The sequence below is a fragment of the Mustela erminea genome, chromosome 9 (assembly GCF_009829155.1).
Source record: "Mustela erminea isolate mMusErm1 chromosome 9, mMusErm1.Pri, whole genome shotgun sequence".
Lineage (NCBI taxonomy): Eukaryota > Metazoa > Chordata > Mammalia > Carnivora > Mustelidae > Mustela > Mustela erminea.
The window spans coordinates 3,898,902-3,920,117 of record NC_045622.1 but is presented as its reverse complement, the minus strand read 5'-3'; the positions used below and the strand labels follow the sequence as shown (position 1 = coordinate 3,920,117).

Genomic DNA, 21,216 nt, shown 5'->3' with positions numbered 1-21,216 from the left:
GCCAGCGTGTGATACCTGCTGTAGAGCTCTGGTACCCCGACTTTTGACCCCACACGGCCTCCCACACGGACTCCAGCTCCTTCCAGTATCCGGAGCTGGGGCGTGGAGCACGGGCACAAGTGCTTTCCACACTTGTGCGGGCTGAACCTTAAAGCCCTTCAACATGCTAGACTCCGGTAGGAGGAGGCGTGGTCCCCACATCGTCTTCCACAGTTTTCTGTCACCAAATATAAATAAGGATTTTTAATTATCACAGTTAAAAATAAAGTTCCTGTCCTAGTCATGGCAAAAATGCTCAAGGTTTTTTACACTTGCTGGAAACAAATTCTGAGATGGTTAGTTCACCATCTTTTCTCTACCACACCTTTGACTTCCGGCCTGGCTATGGCCATCGGAACACCAAACTTGGGTGCCTGTGGTGGAGAGGAAGGGGAGAGAAGGGGAGGGCGAGGGAGGAGAGGAGAGAACTTGTCCGAGGGAAATGTCAGCTTAGAGGGAAGGTATTTTTCAGTGATTTATGATCACTGGGCTTAGATTTCATCTGTAGGCATGTATTCCTACAGTTTATTTTAAAAAATAATAAAATAGTTCCTGGCACTCTTTCCTAGATGCCTGGTAACAGCAGCTGATTCTGGACGTGCTTTTCAGAACCTTCCTGGCCCTCTGTTCCCGAAATCAAGCACCGCTGGTCAGGTGTGGTTTGTGCTGGACAGATTTTACAGGATTTGGCTTATAGATAAGGGACTCTGTCTTGCTCAATGCAGAGTCTCAAAATCCTAGGAACTTATGTCCCTATGTTCTTGGGACATGAAGATGCAAGGCAGAGAATCAAATCAGTATCCTAAGGAAAAAAAATGGCCAAGTGCATGCCTGGTGTAAAACCAGTAGCGCCCACTTCTTTTGGCCATCCACCCTGCTTCCACTCACTCTCTGTATCTCCTTAGTGACAGCTGTCCTCCCCCTGGATGCCCTCCCCTTGGATGGAAACTCGGGTCGTCTGTTGGCTTTTCTGATCCCTCTTAATGTCACTATGTCACTGAGACATTGTCAACACTGTATCACAGAATGGACTTCGAATTGCGAAATTAAGACTTCAGTTCAACACAACCCACACTTCAAGACCTGTCCACGCCACCCCACATGCAGACACAGTTGTGCTATCTTCAGAGAAGAGCCTTCGGGGAGGAACAAGGTGGGCTTGCATCCTGGGTCTCCCTCCTGGCTCTGACAGCCTCATGGGTACATCCCAAGGATCTCTGGTGCTGGGGCCCCCACGTAGCGTCTTGGTCATAGCTAGGGACTCTCCGTCAGCTCGCCCCTCCTCCAGCCGCTCAGCATCACCCTGGGTGGAAAACCCGTAGTTTCCAGGGTCCCACTTACCCTGACAGTTTAAACAGTCCTCGGGGTTAATGTCCCACTGGTGGTTCCATGTCTGCTCTCTGGGACCTAAGTGCCTTTGACCCCCCAGTCACAGGAGAATTAGGTGACATTACGGATGCAGGACCCTATCTGAAACCATCCTTTCCTCTGTTGCTGTCACTAGCCGTGAGACACATACCAATCCCTACATCTTCCAACTGCAGGGAACACTTGTCAAGCTTCTGAAAGGTCCCGATGACACGCCTGATGAGCCACCGGGCTTGAAAAAGGGCAGCACCCCTTCTACTTCCCACAGTTCCCTCACCGAGGAAGTCACCTTCCAAGAGGCTCTTTTCATCTTCACTTCTGCCTCTGTTTATTTCCCTCTTCTCGACGGTCATTTCTAGAACTGTAACACCAACTGTCCAATATTTCTTTGAAAATCTGTGTGCTGCCTGGGCATCTCATCTTGGAATTCCCCATCTTTGTATCTGAATGCTTCAGTTGAAATGCCCTATTTATTATTCTGTGACAGAATAAGGAATGAGTGTGTCTAGCTCTCAAATGGCCGAGCTGGGCGCACACACACAGAGGAAGCCGTTCTCTTTATTCTATAGCAGGTGCTGGGGATTCACCAGCGGGACTAGGAAGGAATCCTATCAGTGACTGCCAGGTGAGGAAGGGAGATTGGTGCCCCAGCAGGGATGGTGGGCAGGCAACGTGCATGTGTCCCCTTCCACAGAACAACGGTGTCCTATTCATTCTGCTTCTGGCACAGAGCAACTCAAAAGCAGCCTGTTCTATTCACAATAAGTAGAGCAAGCAATGGGAGTGCTTCACTGCAGAGCCCCCAGGAGGGAATTCAGAGCTGCACACAGGCCTTGAGCTTTTCAAAGGCAAGAAGCAGACTATTTTCTAGGAGAGATACTCATTTAAAATAATTCTACCAGTAGGAAATCCTGGAACCTGAGGACCCACATGGCTGCAGGCTATCTCAGAAGGAGACCATGGAAAGCTGACATGATGATGCAGGGACCTGAACAGTAGCACCCGGTTTTCGCATTTTTGTCAAAGCCTGAAATCTCTTTTAACATATTTTACCATATTGCATGCAACAACCTTTAAGGAAAAAAAAAAATCAATTTGAAGGTGAGAAAATCTTATTTATTCAATATTAACAAGTACAACTGTAAAGGGAAAAAATCAGCTATGTGACAGAGCCTTCAAAACTCTTCTGAATAAATATGGAAATATATTTGGAAGCAGAATATTAGACTTACTGAGTTCTATTGTAAAAAAAAAAAAAGAGTCTTCTAAAATAGCTATTGTGATAGACAATTTTATTGTGAAAATTGCCTGGAAATAGGAGGTTGACACAGAAACATGACAACCATTAGTAAAACCTAATTAATTTTCAACCCCGCGTGGTCTTTCTCTTTCTGATTTTTTTTTCCACTTAAGGCTTTTCAACCTTTGTGCGCCTTGTAAGTAAATAGTTTATATGTGGAGGAATGGATTTAGAAATTAAGCTGGGGTTTATATTTAAAATATAATTTTATGACCAAATCCAAACTGCATTATATTCAGCATCAGAATTAAGGTGTTGAATACTTCCCCTTTCTAACTCTTACAAGGTAACATAACAGAGGCAGGATAGAGACAAGTAGGGACTAATCTCCTCCCGACCCGAAAAGTAGGTCAGAAAACTACAACCTGCCTATCGGTGCCTCTTGTTTCTCCATCCCTGGGTAAACATGACTTACAAGGACCCTATGGGATGACTGAACGGACATGGCAATGGATCGCTAGGTGACTCTACTACAGTCAGGGTACTTTCCTGTTTCATTGTTAGAATATCCTATAATTTCCCCTCATCAGAGTGAATAAAAGCAGGGACCTTTATTTTCCAAGTTTCTGTGCTGATTCAGGATACAGGCACTTTCTTCAGAGCTACATAACTAAGTCTTTCAAACGAATTTAACATTTTCATCTTTCCTGGCTCATAGAAAGAAATTAACATACTAACGCTAAGTGAACAAAAGAGGGCCATAGAGAAGTAAAGAAAAGTGGGCAAATGATTCTGCAGGTTTTGTTTTTTTTTTTTAAACATGAGTGCCAGACCTGCCTTAAAAAGCCATAATAGCTGTAATTTCTTTAGAAATACTGACTCTAAAGGGCTACGCTGAGAATGAACTCTGGCAGGCTCTCACTAAGGTCTTGGATGCCTGTGTAATTCTTTCTCTGGGAAGATGGTTCCGTCTTGATGTTTGACCCCTTGCTCTCCAATTGTCCCTGCATATGAATTATGTGGTGACCTCAGAACACTATGACCTACCCTCGTGACTAAGGTCACACCAGAATCTTGGCCTTATTTCCTTTAATACGCCCATTTCACATCCACACCACACAAGCATCGGGTAGCCCAACCAGGGAGCACAGAGGCCATGTCTATGCTTCTTTCCAGCAGACCACATAGTCCCATGAAGGCAGAAACAAGAAAAGCTTGAAGAGTAACTGCAGACAACCCATCTAACCCCATTGATTTTAAATGTCCCTCACAAAGATGACCATCTTGCAGTGTATAACTAGGTGTTGAACCAAGAATGGAGGGTGTTCTGCCCCCTCTGAGTACTATTCATTTGCTATTCCCTGTTACTTTGAGTACCTTCCAGGTCTCCTAAATCCACCTGCCCAATTTTCACCATTCATCTTTCTCATGTCTCAGGTCAAGAACTACATGGTCTCCAAATACCTCCCTGATGGCGTCAGGCAGAATGGGGTATTGTATTTGTTCTACCACTGTACCTTATGCAAACCACCACGATGTCAATTTTTAATATAGGTTGTGATTGTTTGCAGGTCCATATTAGGGACAGAATTTCCATTCATTCATGTTGGCCTCAATCCCTAACACAGTGACTGGACCACAGTGGCATTCAATACTCAATGAAGGTCAGACACAAAGTCTATGAGCCTCATGTCCCCCCGTCATACTGCTAGGGAGGGGGCAATGTTGTCTGTCCAGGCCAGAGGTGTTTGATTCCAGAAACTCACCTAGCATGGTTACCAGGCACCCAACCTGTCTGTCTCATCTTGTCTCACAAAGGTTTCTGTGGCTTGTCTATTTTCCTCAGTGCTATTTAAATTGCCCCTGATGCTGTGGACGTTGTCTCTCTCGCCTTCTCACTGTGGTCACGTCCATCAGCATGCTAGCATAGCTGCCCCACAGATGGCGCTTCCCCAAGGGTGTTTCCTTGGCCATTGACTTTTCTTCCCGGCAGCACTTCTCAACAGAGGGGCAGCACTGCTCCCCGGGAGATATATGCCAGTGTCTGGAATAGGGGAGAACACACACACACACACACACACACACACGCATGCTCCTGGCAGTTAGTGAGTAGGCCAGTGATGCTGCTAAAAATTCTGCAGTGCAGAGCTCAGTCCCACAGCACGTAGCCAGTGCAAACTGCCAACAGTGCAGAGGTTAGAAACCTTGCCCCAACATGAGGAAGAGTCACCCCCACAGCACTGCAGCACTTCTACTTGGTTTCCCAAAGACAGTCTGACTGTAAGTTTCCTCACAACCTTTTTCTTTTTACTTATTTGTTTGTTGTTTGTTTCCCCAATTTAGAGCAAAACATTCCCAGGGCTGAATTGTAGAATATTAACATTCTATCAGCAACTGCCTAACTAAATGGAACCCCTACTCTTGGCCCCAACGTTTGCCCCAAGACAAAAAAGTCTGATATCATTACTTTACTGAATAATGGAGTCCATTTCCTGTCTACCTCCCAGACTCGAAATTTCTTTTTTTTTTTTTAAGGTTTTTTTTTTTTTTTTATTTGACAGAGAGAATATAAGCAGGGGGAGCAGCAAGCAGAGGGAGAGGGAGAAGGGGACTCCCTGCTGAGCAGAGAGCCCAATGCTGGAATTGATCCCAGAATCCTGAGATCATGACCTGAGCTGAAGGCAGATGCTTAACCTACTGAGCCACCCAGGTGCCCTGAGACTTGAAATTTCAAGTCTTTATTTCACCACTGGCTCATCCCTGGTCTTTCTGTAGGACTTTTTTTTTCCTGTAGGATTTTAAACCACACAGGGATCAGCCTGTGGTTCCAAAGCTTGCTTCAGCATTTCTTCCAGCCAACATGTAGGATACCATAAAAATAGAACACCTGTTGCCCCATCATAACCCAGCAGAGCTGCTAAAGCAGAAGCACAAATAGGATCTCCTGAATCACTTGCTACCTAAGTACTGACAGTCAAGAATTGCTCTGCAATGTTTCTCAAGAAAAACACAGAAAATGATACTATGTACACAGAGCACCAAAGTCAACAGGCTCTCAAAACCCCAGGGCCATGCCTAACCACGATGGGGCTAGAGATAAACCACATGTCTGCAACCCATAAGTCATTCATGTCATGGTTGATAGATAACTACACCATGAACTTCTGGGGGTTAAAATCTGCCATGCAGAGGGACGCTACAGATTTGAAGGGTAAAGGGATAAGATGAGGGTCCCCCAGAAACTTTCCATCTTAAAGTGATAGGCATGGACCAAAGAAGGAAAGCCATACTTTTCAGGCCCAGACCCTTCTTAATTGAATCAGAGAAGGAAGAGAGATAGAGCATGTGGGGCAAAGCCAGTTGTCACACTCCTCTCTCTGGAGCTTCTGTGATGAAAGCAAAGTCCAAAAGTAGGTTTTGTTCTCACTGTAACACAAGAGGTTCTACTTGGCTCCAAGTGATAAATGTTTACAGCACTGTCATTTCTCATTGAAGGAAAACAATCCTTGGATAGATACTAGAAGAACTTATATTAGAAGCACAGGTTATGTCCTAAGCTATCAAATATGGAAGTTAACAGTAGAAAGCATCTTGAAATTCTATCTTGAGTAATATCGAGTATTATCAGGTGCATATAGATACTGATGCTGGTATCTCAGAACACCCAGGGAATGCACTACTGGGCATTTACTCAGAGAAAATGAAAACACTAATTCAGAAAGATGGATATGTGCCAACACTAATCCAGAAAGATGGATATATGTGTTATGTGTGATATGTGTGTTAATAGCTACATTATTTATAATAGCCAACACTTAGGAAGCAACCTAAGTGTCCATCAGCAGATGAATGAATAAAGAAGTGGTACATATATACAATGGAGTATCACGGGCATAAAAAAGGAAGATCTTGCCATCTGCAACAATACAGACGGACCTACCTCTACGCACAGTATTACCTACAGAGTATTATACTCAAATAAGCCAGTTAGAAAAAGGCAAATACCAAATGATTTCACTCATGTACAAAATGAACAACCCCAAAGCCCCAGATTTGTAAACAGAGAGAATACGCTGGTAGTTGGTGGAGGGGAGAGAAGTGGAGGGATGGGTGAAATAGAGGAGTTTAAGAGTACAAACTTCCAGTTATACAATGAATAGGTCAAGGAAACGGAAAACAGAGCAATATAGTAAATAATACTATAATAACACTGTATGGTGACTACACTTATGTGGTGAGTATAGACTTGTCCAATCAATATTCCGGACACCTGAAACTAATAACATTACGTGTCAACTATAATTTTTTTAATTAAGAAATCAAACCAAAAAGAATACGTAGTTAATGAAGATGGTAAAGAGGGTAAAGAGAATGAATGGTAGGCATGGTTAGGTGACATGAAGGGAAACTAAGGCTCCATTCACACAGCGAAAGATTGAGAAAGCACTCAGGAACGCCAGAGATCTGCTGACCCATCAGTGCTGGGGCGGGACATAAGCAGTGTCCCGGAAGAAGAGACCTTCTCCTCGCCCCCCAAATCTTCTACTCAGACTGCTGAGTTGCATCAATTTCCTGATCGCCACAATCTATTCCGTATACTTAAAAAAAAAAAAAATACCTCTCAAATGCCCAAGATTCTTTTAAGTGCTAAACCTTTCATCTTTTAATTAATAATTGAAAAAAAATAGAAATTCTTGTCTTTTGAAGCACTTAGCAGCAAATAATCTTTTGGTTAAATGCCATCAGTCCATAAATTAACTAGCATGGCTGATTGTAATAACTCTTCCCAGTTGTGTTTTGTACTTTATAAAGGTATTCACTACCTTGTTCAATTCTCTCGGTATCCCTTTGAGGAAATCACTTACTTCCTTATCTCAGAGAGCAGGAAACGGAGGTTCATAGTAGTTAGGTGATTAAAAACTCAACCCAGCTGAACCACAACAAAAATACTCTCATTCATTTATACCTGAAGTTGATTAACCAAATCTTGCCCCCACCACATTCAACTATTAGAATTTTGAACATAACACTCATTTGTCAAGTATTTGTCGTCTATTGTGTGCCCAGCACAAGGGGGAACCGTAGTGATCTACTCTCACAGAGCTCAGAGTTCATCATAGAGGCATCCGAGCATCTATTTTGGCATCGTGAGTTAAGTACTCTGATATGGGAGGTCCAGGGTATTTTCAGATCACATAGGAGAGTCACCTATTCCAGAGCCAGTGGTGAGGAGGTGGTAATAGGGAAGGCTTCCTGCAGGAAATGATGTCTAGGTCTAGATCTGGAGGATTAGTAGGAGTCATCAAGTTGACAGGTAAGGAAGGAGAGATATTCCCAGCAGAGGAAGCAGCATGTGCAGGCCCAGAAGGAAAAGTCAGGGGCTGAATTTGCACTACAGAGAACTCAACAGGAATGAAACAAAAGCACAAAACAATGAAGTAGAACTCGACCTGAGAGAGAAGCCTGACTGGATTGTACAGAGGTTTGTAGAGCATTCTTAAGGGATTTGCCATCTACCTTGCAGGCCTTAAAGAGACTTCGAAAGGTTTTTAGTAGTGGGAAGAAAATAATTAGTTTACATTGAAGAAAGATTATCTGGTATGCCTTGTGGGGAATGGATTTGATTAACAGAACCTCTGGAAACAAAACATGTTGGAATAAACTGCACTGAACTCTAAATGAGTTGTTAGAATTGGCAGAAGGGTGACTTTAACTCAGTTTTTTTTTTTAATATTTTATTTATTTATTTGACAGAGACAGATCACAAACAGGCAGAGAGGCAGGCAGAGAGAGGGAAGGAAGCAGGCTCCCTGCTGAGCAGAGAGCCCGATGCTGGGCTCAATCCGAGGACACTGGGATCATGACCTGAGCCGAAGGGAGCGTCTTTAACCCACCGAGCCACCCAGGCACCCCTTTAACTCAGTTTTGTAAGACAGGTCTAAATATCGATCCGGGACCTGGCACAGATATAGGAAGACATCATTCCTACACTGCCGATCATTTGGTCATCTCTGGACAGACTGTTGCGTAGGCCCGTAATCAGGAAGATTCCTTCTCTCTCTGCAAGGACAAGTGAGACCTGAAGTTCTGCTACCGTGGTTTGAGAAAGGATAGGCAGGAGACCATCCTTTCCCCACTGAATATTCGTAGCTCCCTGTCAAATATCCATTTCCTGTGAGGCTGGAGTTTATTTCCCGGCTCTCTGTTGTGTTCTATAGGTCTCTGTGTGTGTTTTTCATAAAGCCATGCCATGCCATTGGATTTTTAGAGTTTTGTAGCATTGTCTGAAATCAGTAAGTGTGATGCCTCCATCTTTATTCTTTCCTAGAATTGCTTTAGCTATACAGGGTCTTTTGTGATTTCAGACTTATTTTAGGATTTTTCTATTTCTGTGAAAAATGCCACTGAAATATTGACAGACGTTTAGTCTACAGATGGCTTTCAGTAGCATGGACATTGTAACAATAGCAAGTCTTCTGATCCATCAACAGAGGTTATCTTAACATTTTTAAAATAATTTTTTTATTATATTAGTCACCACACAGTACATCACTAGTTTTTGATGTAGTGTTCCATGATTCATTGTTTGCGTCAAACACCCAGTGCTCCGTGCAATCCATGCCTCCTTAATACCCATCACCAGGCTCACCCAACCCTCCACCCCCATCCCCTCTAAAACCCTCAGTTTGATTCCTGGAGTCCTGGATTGCTGGAGTCTCTCATGGTTCATCTGATTTCCCCTCCTTCATTTTTTCCTTCCTTCTCCTAATGTCCTCCATGCGATCCCTTATGTTCCACAAATAAGTGAAACTATATGACAACTGTCTTTCTTTGACTTATTTCACTCAGCATAATACTCTCCAGTCCCACCCATGTTGATGCAAATGTTGGGTATTCATCCTTTCTGATGGCTGAGTAATATTCCATTATATATATGGATCACATCTTTATCCATTCATCTGTCAAAGAGCATATCTTAACATTTCTTTGAATCTTTAATTTCTGTTATCAAAGTCCTGTAGTTTTAGGTATACAAATCTTTCACTTCCTTGATTAAATTTATTTCTAAGTATCTTATTGTTTTGGATGCTCTTGTGAATGGGTTTTCTTAGTATTTTTCAGATATTTTGTTCATGTGTAGATATGTAATTGTTATTTGCACGCTGGTTTTATATCCTGCAACTTTAATTAATTTGTTGATTAGTTACAACAGCTTTTTGGTTGAGTCTTTAAGGCTTTCTATGTGTAAGATCTTATCATTTGCAAATAAAGACAATTTTACTTCTTCCTTACTGATTTGGCTGACTTTTATCTATCTTGCCTGAATGCGCTGGCTAGGATTTCCAATACTATGTTCACCAGGAATGTCACAGTGGGGCACCCCTGAGTCTCTTCAGTAAGTGATGTTGGGGAAACTGGGCAACCACACGCAGAAAAGTGAAATCAGACTTCTATCTTAAAGAGTCACAACACTTAACTTTAAGTGGATTCCAGACACAAATGTAAGACGTGAAACTGTAAAACTTCTAGAAGAAAACACAGAGGAAAAGCTCTTGGGTACTGATCTTGATAATGACATTTTGGATCTGACACAAAAAGCAAAAGCAACAAAGAAAAAAATGAATAAATGGGACTACAGCTAATTAAAAAGCTTCTGTACACCAAAAGATCAACTAACAAAATAGAAACACAACTTATAGAATGGGAGGAAGTGTTAGTTAAACATATCTAATTAGGGGTTAATATATATACATATATGTATATAAATAAGCACATATATGTATACATATAAAATATATACACATACATACATATGGAATTCATGCAATTCAACAGAAACTAAAGAATTTAATTAAAAACCTGGACAGAAAAAATAAATATACCTTTTTCCAAAGAAGACATAAAGATAGCCAACAAGTGCTTGAAAAGGTGCTCAACATCACCAGTCATCAAGGAAATGCCAGTCAAAAATCACAGTGAGATCTCAACTCACATCAATGACACAAGAAGTAACAGGTGTTGGTGAGGATGTGGAGAGAAGAGAACACTGTGCACTTTTAGTGAAAATGTAAACTGGTAACAGCTACTATGGAAACAGTATGGAGGTTCCTTAAAATATTAAAAATAAAAATCCTCAAATCCCACTTCATATATATATATATATATATATATATATATGCACCCCTGTATTTATTGCAGCATTATTGACAATAGCCAAGATGTGGAAGCAAGCCAAGTGTCCATAAGGAGAAGAATGGATACACACCAGACACACACACACACACACACACACACACTATGTGCATGTATATACAGTGTGTGTGTGTATGTGTGTATACACACACACATACACACACACACACACTGGAATATTACTCAGCCATTAAAAAAAGGAGATCTAGTCATCTGCAATGACATGGATGGGCCTAGAGGGTATTGTGGTAAGTGAAGTGAGTCAGAGAAAGACAAACACCATATGTTTTTACTTAAATGTAGAATCTAAAAAAACAGAACAAATGAATAAAAAGCAAACTCTTAGAAAACAAACTCATGGCTGGCAGAGGCTGGGTCGGTGGGGGTGAAATCAAGAGTATTAGGAGGCACAAACCTCCTAGTAAGTCACAGAGATGCATAGTATAGTAAAGGGAATACAGTCAATACATCTAAGATGGTGACGACACTTAGCATGATAGGCACTAATATAAAGAGTTATCGTATCAGTGTTGTATAATTGAAACTAATAGATCCTTGTATGTGAATTATACTTCAATAAAAAACACAAAAATTATGAATGCTGCTTTACAGAATAAAAACAGTTCTGCATTATATACTTGAAAAGTGTAAACAGAGTAAATCTTCAAGGTTCTCAATGCAAAAACTATAGTAATTATGTGATGTGAATGAGTTATTAACTAAAGGCATGGTAGTGATTATATTGCAATATGTAAGCCTATCCCATCAACTCAATGTACCCCTTAACCTTGTACTCATTTGTGTCAGTTTATTTCAATACAGCTAGAAAAAAATAAGGTGGTAACCACTGACAAGATTGAGTTGCTGACTGCAAAGACAAAAACCAACAATCTTCTAGTTAGTTCCCAGGTCCTCTTCATTGACAGCTTCTGGGGGCAGTGATAGCAATTAGCCAGAGGACTCTGAAGAGCTCATCATTTAGGGTTAAAAAGAACCCTGGGATTCAGGAAGTTACCATGGTGAGAGCTGGTAGAAGAATCGGAGGATGGGAAGAGCAGTGCGCAATGCTGGTGGGAGAGAAACCTGAAGAGTGTTTTCAGTGGTGACCATAGATGGAGAGGCATGGACAGGAGTAACTGGGCTGAGGACCTCTGAGTGGAAATTGGATAGGGAGCTGTATAAAATGGCTGTGCTTCAGTATACTGCCACCAAAGTGGTAATGGAACATTGCTTAGATCTCACATGTGTCAAGATGTAGATAGCTCCTGCAGAGAAGTTAGAAAAAAGAAGAGAGATGTAGTGTGTAATATTGGGAGAGATCATTTGCAAAGCCCAAACACTCCTTATAACTGTTTCATGGGAATTTGAACTGATGCCTCTTCCTTTTTGAGATAAATGTGTCTAAACGAATCATTTTTAAAAAAGTGGTAATAAAAAAAAAATCAAAGTTTGGGCCCAAACCTGCAAAGGTTTTAAAGATCCAGTATCATGCACCCTCTAATCTCTACTCTTAATATGATTGGGCTATTCATTAGTTACAAGAAAAAGATTTAAAACCTTCCTAGTTTGGAAGTCTCTGAGCATACGACCAACTGACTCAAAGGCCAAGAAGAAACCATAAGGCAACACAAAATACTTACATTGGAAAGATATTGAAAAACTTGATAGCACAACTTCTGAACCATAGCTAAATCAATACTAAAGGAAATTTACAACCTTATAGGTTCATATGAGAAAAGCAGAAAGGACAAAAGTCAGTAAGCTAAGCATACAACTTGAGAAGTTAAAAAAATATCAACTAAAAAGGACAGAGAGAATTAAATAAAGAAGGGCAATAATTAATGAAAAAGAAAAGAAAGCCAAAAACAGACAGAACAAAGCAACCCAAGCCAATATATTGAAAACATTTCTAAAACTTGTCTGACAAATCTTAGGTTAAGACTAAGAATAGGGGAGAAAAAGGGAGAGAGAAATGACACATATAAATGACAAATAATTAAGATTTAAAAGAGATTTTCAACAGTATCACAAATAAAAAGATGTAAAAGAAATTTTAATAATAATACTGTAAAAATCTTCATGCCATAAATTAGCAGAGAAAATGGGCATATTCTTAGAAAAACAAATTTGTAAAACAGACTCAATATTAGGGAAAAAAATCCTCATAGGACATTAAAGAAAATTAGTCATTCAATAACTGTCCAAAATAACGTACATGAAACTCTCAAAATAAATTCAATGGATACAAACCCTTTCTGAGAGAAGGAAAAATGTTCTATTACACACAACCATAAGGCTGCTCACCTAACAAAATTAGTTATGGGCAACATGAAAAAGGAAAGACCACATTACTTGTGTATATAAGGGCAACAATGTTAACAAAATGTTAGCAAATTAAATGTGGAACTGTATTTTTTTAAAGATTTATTTATTTATTGAACAGAGAGAGAGAGAGAGAAAGAGATCACAAGCAGGCAGAGAGGCAGGCAGAGAGAGAGGGGGAAGCAGGCTCCCCGCTGAGCAGAGAGCCCAGTGTGGGGCTCGATCCCAGGACCCTGGGATCATGACCTTAGCCGAAGGCAGAGGCTTAACCCACTGAGCCACCCAGGTGCCCCTGTGGAACTATATTTTTTAAAGTATTGCGCATCGCAATTAATTTGAATTCATCCCAGGAATGCAAGATTGGTTCAATGCCAGAAAATACATTCATGAATTTAATTACATTAACAGATTAAAGAGGACAATTGTATGTAACTAGATGGTATATCTTATAAGTGCAAAGTACAATTTTCTCACAACTTTTTAAACTAAAATTGTTCACTCTGGACTTGCTTTCTCTTTTCTCCTTCCCTGAGCTGGAATGTGGGTATGTTAATTGTGTAGCAAAACCATACAATGGAAGAAATCTGGATATTCGAATGATCTCCTGATTTCTGAACTGCCAACCCATCACTGAAATGTTTCATTTTGGCTTCTTGGGGCAGCATCAAATATGTCCCAGTTAACACAGAGAGACAAAAGAAGCTTTAAGAAAAATAGGTAAAATCTGACACACTTTCTCTTCTCCATTGCATACGGGAGTATGGAGAAAGAGGAGTGGAAAGAAAACTTTAAGAAAACTAAACCTTAGGGGGACACCCAGCTTTGAATCCAAGGTCTAGCACACGCTGAGCGTCCGACTTTGACCATGTCAACCTCTCCGATCCTCAGATTCCCCAGGAATAACATGGTAAATGTCTCCCTCCCGACACATGCAGGTTCTTTTCAGAATGTGGATAGCAAAGAGGGGGAATTGGCACTCTCTGGGGAGGAAACTTAGGAGTTACAGAACACTGATCTTTTCTTTTTTTCCTGTAAAGCTGTCAGACAAAATACAGGAAATCCAGTGAAATTTGAGGTTTCTTATAAGCAGTATTTTTTAGTATAGTATGGTATGTCCCAAAGGTTGTGTGCCACAAAGTTGAACTACAAAGTACTGTTGTTTATTGGAAACTCATAATTTTGTTATTTGTTTTTCTAACTCTAGCAATCGTATCTGAAGGAGAGAAGAATGTAGACTTCTTTGGACTGGTCTGAACCATAACTGAGAGACAGAAGCAGTAAGAAATGAGTCATCCCCAGCACAAGACTGGGCAGGTCACCCATCCAGCTGCTGTGGAGCAAGTGGTCATTGTGACCAAACAGACAAGGACGGACTCAAAACAGTGTCAGACACCCATAGATTTGGCAACAGCGATGCACAGGTTCACAGCCAGATAACCAGAACACAAGCTTAGTGAAAATGGAAAAAAATGCATGTCTGGGAGACATCCAAACATTTCCAAAATTCCTCCGTCTACTTCTGAACCATCTCCCTGTGTGACAGATGAAGAGGATGGGCCTGGAGGTCTGAGTAAAATGTTGTCTTTATTGTAGTCCAGCATCTCACCTTTGTACTTCCAGGAAAACCCAGAGGAAGGTGGTGGGGTAAGAACACCTATGCCGGAAAGACGGAGACAGGAAGACTCCTCTCTCAGAGTTGTTCAAAGAATTAAGACAAGGTGAAGTCTGTAAAGGCTTAGCATAACATCAGACCTCCAGTAAGGACTCCATCACCAACGTTAGTTCTGTTTGTCTCCTCTGTTCCCTGTTCCCCCTCCCCTCCCTTCCTGAGGCTCACCATGTCCTGAAGTCGCCCTGGATTCTGGACCAACATCCTGAAGTCATCTCGTCCCGAAGTCAACCCATCAGAAAGTTGTTGCCATTCTCTACCTTACACACCTGACGCGCTACGACCTCATTCTTCCGAGTGGCAGATATCTAAATCTCATTATAGGTCATGCACTTTGCTATAGATAGTGATGATGGAGTGAGCAAGACAAAGAAGCCTTCACATCAAAAAGGCCATCACATCACATCCAAGTGACTACTTAAAAATAACTGGAGGACCACATGAACATTCCGGAGCGACATCCTCCAAACCTTAATCCAAAGAGCAAGGGATGAGTAGCCTCCATTTAATGTCCTTTGACATTTCCCCACTTCTGACCTGAGGTCTTCTTACACTGGTGCTGATGATGGTGAGGAGGCTAACTGCTGATGAAGTTCAGTAGGCTTTACCTTTTAAGGTCCTCTGCATGTGAATCCCTTACCCCCAGTGAAGAAATTGCAAATAGCGGTAAATCAGGCATCAGTGATGGCCTGATAGGGTGGTGTGCCAAGAGGAGCCTGTGTGGCGCCCTCAACACTAGATCACAGAACCAGATGTCAACTCCACCTATACAAGAATAAGAAGCATAGCAAGGCACAGACCTATAGTAATGTGCCTATTTTCTGGTCTCTGGAATCATTTGTACTCATAAAAATCATTGAGGACCCCAAATGGTAACCATATTTTAATTTAAACCCAAAAAGTATTTTTATAAATTTATTTAAAATTAACAATAAACAAGCTTTGCGCAGTGGCAGTATCGTAGCCAATGAGGTTTATCCGAGGCGCGATTATTGCTAATTAAAATTAACAATAAACAACTAATGTGTTCATACAATATATATTTTTATGAATATTTATGAAAGCAAAAAAATATAGTGAGAAGAGAGATTATTTTACCTCTTACAAATGATAAAAGCCTTATTAGAAAGAATTAAATTCTCTTCTGTTTCTGTATTCAATCTGTTAGTATATGACACTGGAAAACTCCACTGTATATTCATGAGAAACTGAGAAGGAGAAAAATGTACATGACATGTGTGCGTTATTATTAACATCTTTGGCCTTATAAGCTCCCTGAAAAGGTTTCAGGACTCCTCAAGGTTCTGGGCCATGCTAAAGGACCACTCACCTAAAGCATGAGAAATTGCCTATGGATGCCCCCCATGCCTCCACCCAAGTGACACGCTACTGAGGAATCAAAAAGAAGGCGGGAGAACAACTCTGAAAAAACGCTCACCACTTTACATTTCTCCCTGAGCCTGATCTTCCTACGAGTTTCTCTGTCTGCTGTTAGTGATTCTACGTGTCCTCAAATGTAGTCATGTTACTGAGCTTTCAAGCTATGACTTGAAGCTGAAACCAGCTTCCCGGTCTACATTCCACTCTTAAACAGAGCTCAAGTCTGGAGACAAAATAAAGGAGAAACCCAGCAACCTTAAAGTTCACTCATCTCCTAAAAGTAGCCACAAAAAAGTAGCCACCGCTCAAAATGGAGTCTTGTATCTACCATCCTCTCTCCCAAACCCACTCACTCCATCACATTATCTCCAACCACAGTTCTTTGGACTTTGATCAGTTTTCCTCTTTTTCCTTCCTGCCTTCAGATCAATGTGTTTTCAGTCTAGTGAGTTGACTCTAGATTTTGCTTAACTTCCTTTTACTCTGGGCACCTACTTACTGCCGCTCCCCGGAAGCAGGTGACACTCCAGTGTCTGGAAGCTCAAGTCAGAGTCCCCCATTCCTTCCCATCATGCCCCTCCCTTTGCCAGAGGAATTTAAATATAATTAGCATCATGTGGGGATTCTGAATCTCAGAAAGTCAAGAAACCATTCCACCCTGAAAAAAACAAAAAGGAAAAAAAAAAACCCAAGAAATTCAGACCTGTTATTAAACTTTCATTACAACTTACACAAAATATTTTTCTCCTTCAGAATACGTGTTTGTGTAGCATTATATTTTGTAAAGTTTGTCTACTTGCTCCAAGCATAAGGTAATTTTGGTGGACTAAACACCCTCTTTCTAATTAGGTAGAAGTCTACTGTCTTATAATTGCATGTAAGCGAGTAAGGACTGGCTGAGCTAGAGTAATTGGACGAGGGCAGCATACTTTGACCTTGGCGTCTGAAACTGCTTTAGAATCTCAGAGGTTCAGATACAGTGACCTGATAGGAGGAAGAAATTGTGAAACAATCACTGTGGAGGCTGATTTTAATTAGACTGCAGAAGTTAGGGAGGAAGACGTTCTGATTAATGCAAAGCATCTCGGCACTGTGGCATCTCTGTCATATTTTTAACCAGTCATGACAGGTAGTTATTTAAGTTTCAAATTTCCTCAATTCCTGTTATTGCTAAATCAGATCTTAATAAAGCCTCTTGGGATGGGTTAGACAGGTGAGATGCAAAGAAATATTCCACCACAATAAAAGAAGCAAAGCACCCTTAGTGTTTGCATCTACCTAGACAACAGCACAACAACAAGAAGAGCTACAGAACAACCTTACTTCACCAGGTCTTGTGATCCTGCTTGGTCACTGCACCTAAGGAGCTTGGAGTGCAAAAAGGGAGCCACCGGTGGTGGCTGCTGGGTAACTCAGGGAGATCTTGAATAGATTCTTCAACAAAATGGCAGCATAAAGGCCCCAGTTAAGTGAACAGGAGAGCCACCCATCCCCCAGGGGTGGCCATCTCTCAAGAGAGCCTTTGTCATTTAACGGACAGCGTGGGGTACAGGTAAGCTACAGGTTTGTTTACTGTAACAAGACAGGAGTCACGTGGAGTGCTATAGTCAATGATAATGAGACATTGGGTTTATAAGCTGAAGAATTCTGGAGGCAGGTTATCAATCCTCCTCTAACTACCCAACCATACTCAAAGTTGGTATAATTTCTTCTAAGTGAGCTATGACATATGTGACATGAGATTGATGAATTTAGAATTACTAGAAGGGCATGGAATTTTCCACCACTGTAGTGACTCAGGAGCTCTTGGTTTACACCATATTCTCCCTATATTTTCCCCCTATCAGCAGGTGAGAATCTCTATGAACAACAACAAAAAAATTATAAAATCCTATGGTCAAATAATAATTGTTCGCTATTTCTCTAGACACATCTAAGGAAAGGCAAAGCCCGGAGATGGATTTCACTGAGAGGAGACATAGACCATAACTGAAGAATGCCAGCTGTCTGTTAAGTGAATCAGAGTGGTGGCCGGACATGGGGAGAGGAAGAGGCAGACCAGGGAAGAAAGAGAAGAGCAGAGTAAAAAGGCAGATTCACAGAGGCCAGGTCTTCAAGAAGAGTCCATTCGAGTCATGGACGGGAGGGTCGACGTTAGGAACGTGTATATATAAAAACCAGACCAGAGGGGTAAAGCCAGCAGGTTATACGTAGGGTTTTGCAGTCAAGGAAGAGGCAATCCGCCCCAGAAAAAATGGGGATCCAGAGATGGGAGCCCCAGGACAGGGATGCTCTAGACCGCGTCAGATGGACATGCCATAGTAGCCCCTTGTTCATCCTTCGACCCAGACTCATTTCACCAACACAGTGCTGCTTCATTTCCCCTGGCAAAGAAGGATTTAAAACTACCAACAAGATTTCATCAGAAAAACCAATCTTGGAAAACACGAGATCTAATTCCAAAAAGATAAATTCTATTTTAGGATCCCTAACAGCGGCCAAGAGGATGAGGACCCTCCAAAGTCAGATCCAGAGAGAGACAAATGACGTGATGCCCGAAGCGCACTGGCCCAGCCTTCTCTGACGGAGCTGCCCACTCCGCCGGGTGAGAGGCTGAAGGGGCAGGAGCTCGACAGCCCAGACCGACGCCCTGTAGCAGAGCCTTGAAGAAAAGGGTTTCATCAACAGGACTTCCTCCGCTTTTAACTTGACTCTCCTTTCCCTATCCTGCTCTGATTATTTTGTTTGATTTCTTAACAACCTTGCAGTTTTCAACTACGATTCCTCTGCTGTAATTGTCTACCATTCTCGACGTTCAAAGACCTGAGAAAAAGCCTCCAGTGCAAGCGAGAGAGAAATTGGTTTCATTACTTTTTTTCCTCACCATCTTGTAAATCACCAGCGTGGGTAATTACAATAATTTCCAGCTTAGCATGTACCTTCTCTCCACGTAATAAGATTAGAACCCAGCCTGTCATGCCACCCTGTTATGGTTTATGGATGGAACTTTTCTTCCACTATCTGTATTTGATTAAACACTACTTTCACTGCAGCTCTGACTTTATCTATTTTCCTTGTTATCCCACAAGGGATTCTGCAGCACATCCCTTTTTCCCTCTACGGGAAGCAAAGCCTTATTTCTGGGATGTATCATGCTGTAGGACTCATCATATTTCCATGTGCTGTAGATCTCTGACTTTTTTTTTTTTAAATTGGACATCTTTCTTCTTTTTTTATGATGAAAAAAGAGAATCATTTTCAGGGGAAAAAAACCATAAATGAGAAAAGGATTTATTTGGTCTCTTTAGATGAGTTAAGTGTTTTAATTGTGCCAATAAATCCTCCTTTCCTGCTGATCAGTATCAATCAGCCTAGAAAACAGTGTAATTCACAAGAAGAAATTTTCAGATTGATCCCTGAGTGTAGGGTAGGTGAGTTTAGTATAATCCATAAGCATACGTACATGTATGTGTGCATGTATATGTGTCATATATATATATGTGTATATAATACACATATATATTTGTGTTAATTTAAGCTATTTCAGGATTTTGTTAATATAAATCAAGGTGTAGATAACCATTCAAATTAATGAAACCCTCTTTTTAAGAAGCAGGACTACGTCCCAGTTGGCAATGCTATTAGTGTGGAGAACATTATTTCCAAAAAGAAAATAGTGTCAGAGCAGGTAAATAAAGAATCCTCAGCATTAGACAGACAGACTCAACTGAATCCTATTTCCCTTTTAAATTTCCTTGGACTCTTTTACAACTTTATAAAATGATTTTGAAGTATAATTTGGGATCGACGGTGGCTCTCTCACGTTGACTATACCCTATCACCAGGGTCCAAGTCCCATTTGGAAACCTAACCCTCCTAATAGTACTTCCTCCTCGAAACAGCTCGGAACGTCCATGCTACGGCCAAAGCAAAGCCTCACACCTCTCTCTGCTCACCCTACCCTGCTGTGACTTGCTCATATCCTAGCAGCACTTATAGTTATAGAAATGGTATCGAAAAAGTTATAGAAATGGAAGTGTTCCGGAAAGAGGAAAACTCATCACTATTCTCCAGTCTTTAAATTACCTAAGACACTAAATTCTATAACGGCTTCCACTTCCATTAGTCTTAAAACTCACCAAAATGTAGAAAAACTGGAAAAAGAAAGTATGGAGGTATAACTTCACCTTGTTCACCAGAAGACTAGGAAAATGCTTCATGAAAAATCCTTTAAAATGTCCAACTCTACATCAAATTAATCTGAATAGTCCATAGGGAATGCCTCTCTTTATTTTTTCATTGTGTCTTTAAGTGCTGAGGGCCTCTTTGTCTTTGTCCTCCTGCCCAGTGTCCCTGTCCCCCAAGGAGCCGCTGTCCTAAGCCATTGCAAGGTCAACAGTTAACGGCTTGGCTGTTTTCCCTTGCATGAGGTCTAATGGTTTTTCTTGCATTTTCCTATGTGACAAAAAACACTCATTCACTTATCAAATATTTATTGACATCCACTATCTGCCAGGCAATGTTCTAAACATTTTGCTGCTCTTGGAGAGACTAACATTCTAATGGGATACTTAAAATGATAATCAACTCTTCCTGGTTTGCCCATGACTTTCTGAGTTTTAAAACTCATAGACCTATGTCCTAGGGATCCCCTCAGTCTCGCGTAAATCAAGCTTGTTGGTTACCCTAGAGAGCATCATAGTAGACAAGCCTTAAAACTCTGGGGGGAGGAGACAAAACAAAACAAAACACCCCAACATCTTTTTCAGTGATAGTTCAAGTTGGTCATTATGGAAGAATTTTGTAGATACTGGCATACATACTGAATTCCACAGTGGGTGGACCTTGTTCTCTAAAAAAAAAAAGCAAGTTTCCTTTAAATTCTAATTTCTTACCTGGCATGCAGGGTGGAGCTAACATAAAATTTTAAATAAGAAAATTTGTCTTTTTGATCCTTCTGCTCCTGTATCTTTTCAGTAAATGATATTCCCACGCCCTCATCCTT

General features: G+C 41.1%; 1 non-coding gene across 1 annotated transcript; it reads left to right on the top strand.

The window, feature by feature from the left end:
* Positions 1 to 15,769: 15,769 nt before the first annotated feature.
* LOC116600515 lies at positions 15,770 to 15,907 on the top strand. Its single transcript, XR_004289700.1, has one exon. It is a non-coding gene; the product is annotated as a U4 spliceosomal RNA (small nuclear RNA).
* Positions 15,908 to 21,216: the final 5,309 nt, after the last annotated feature.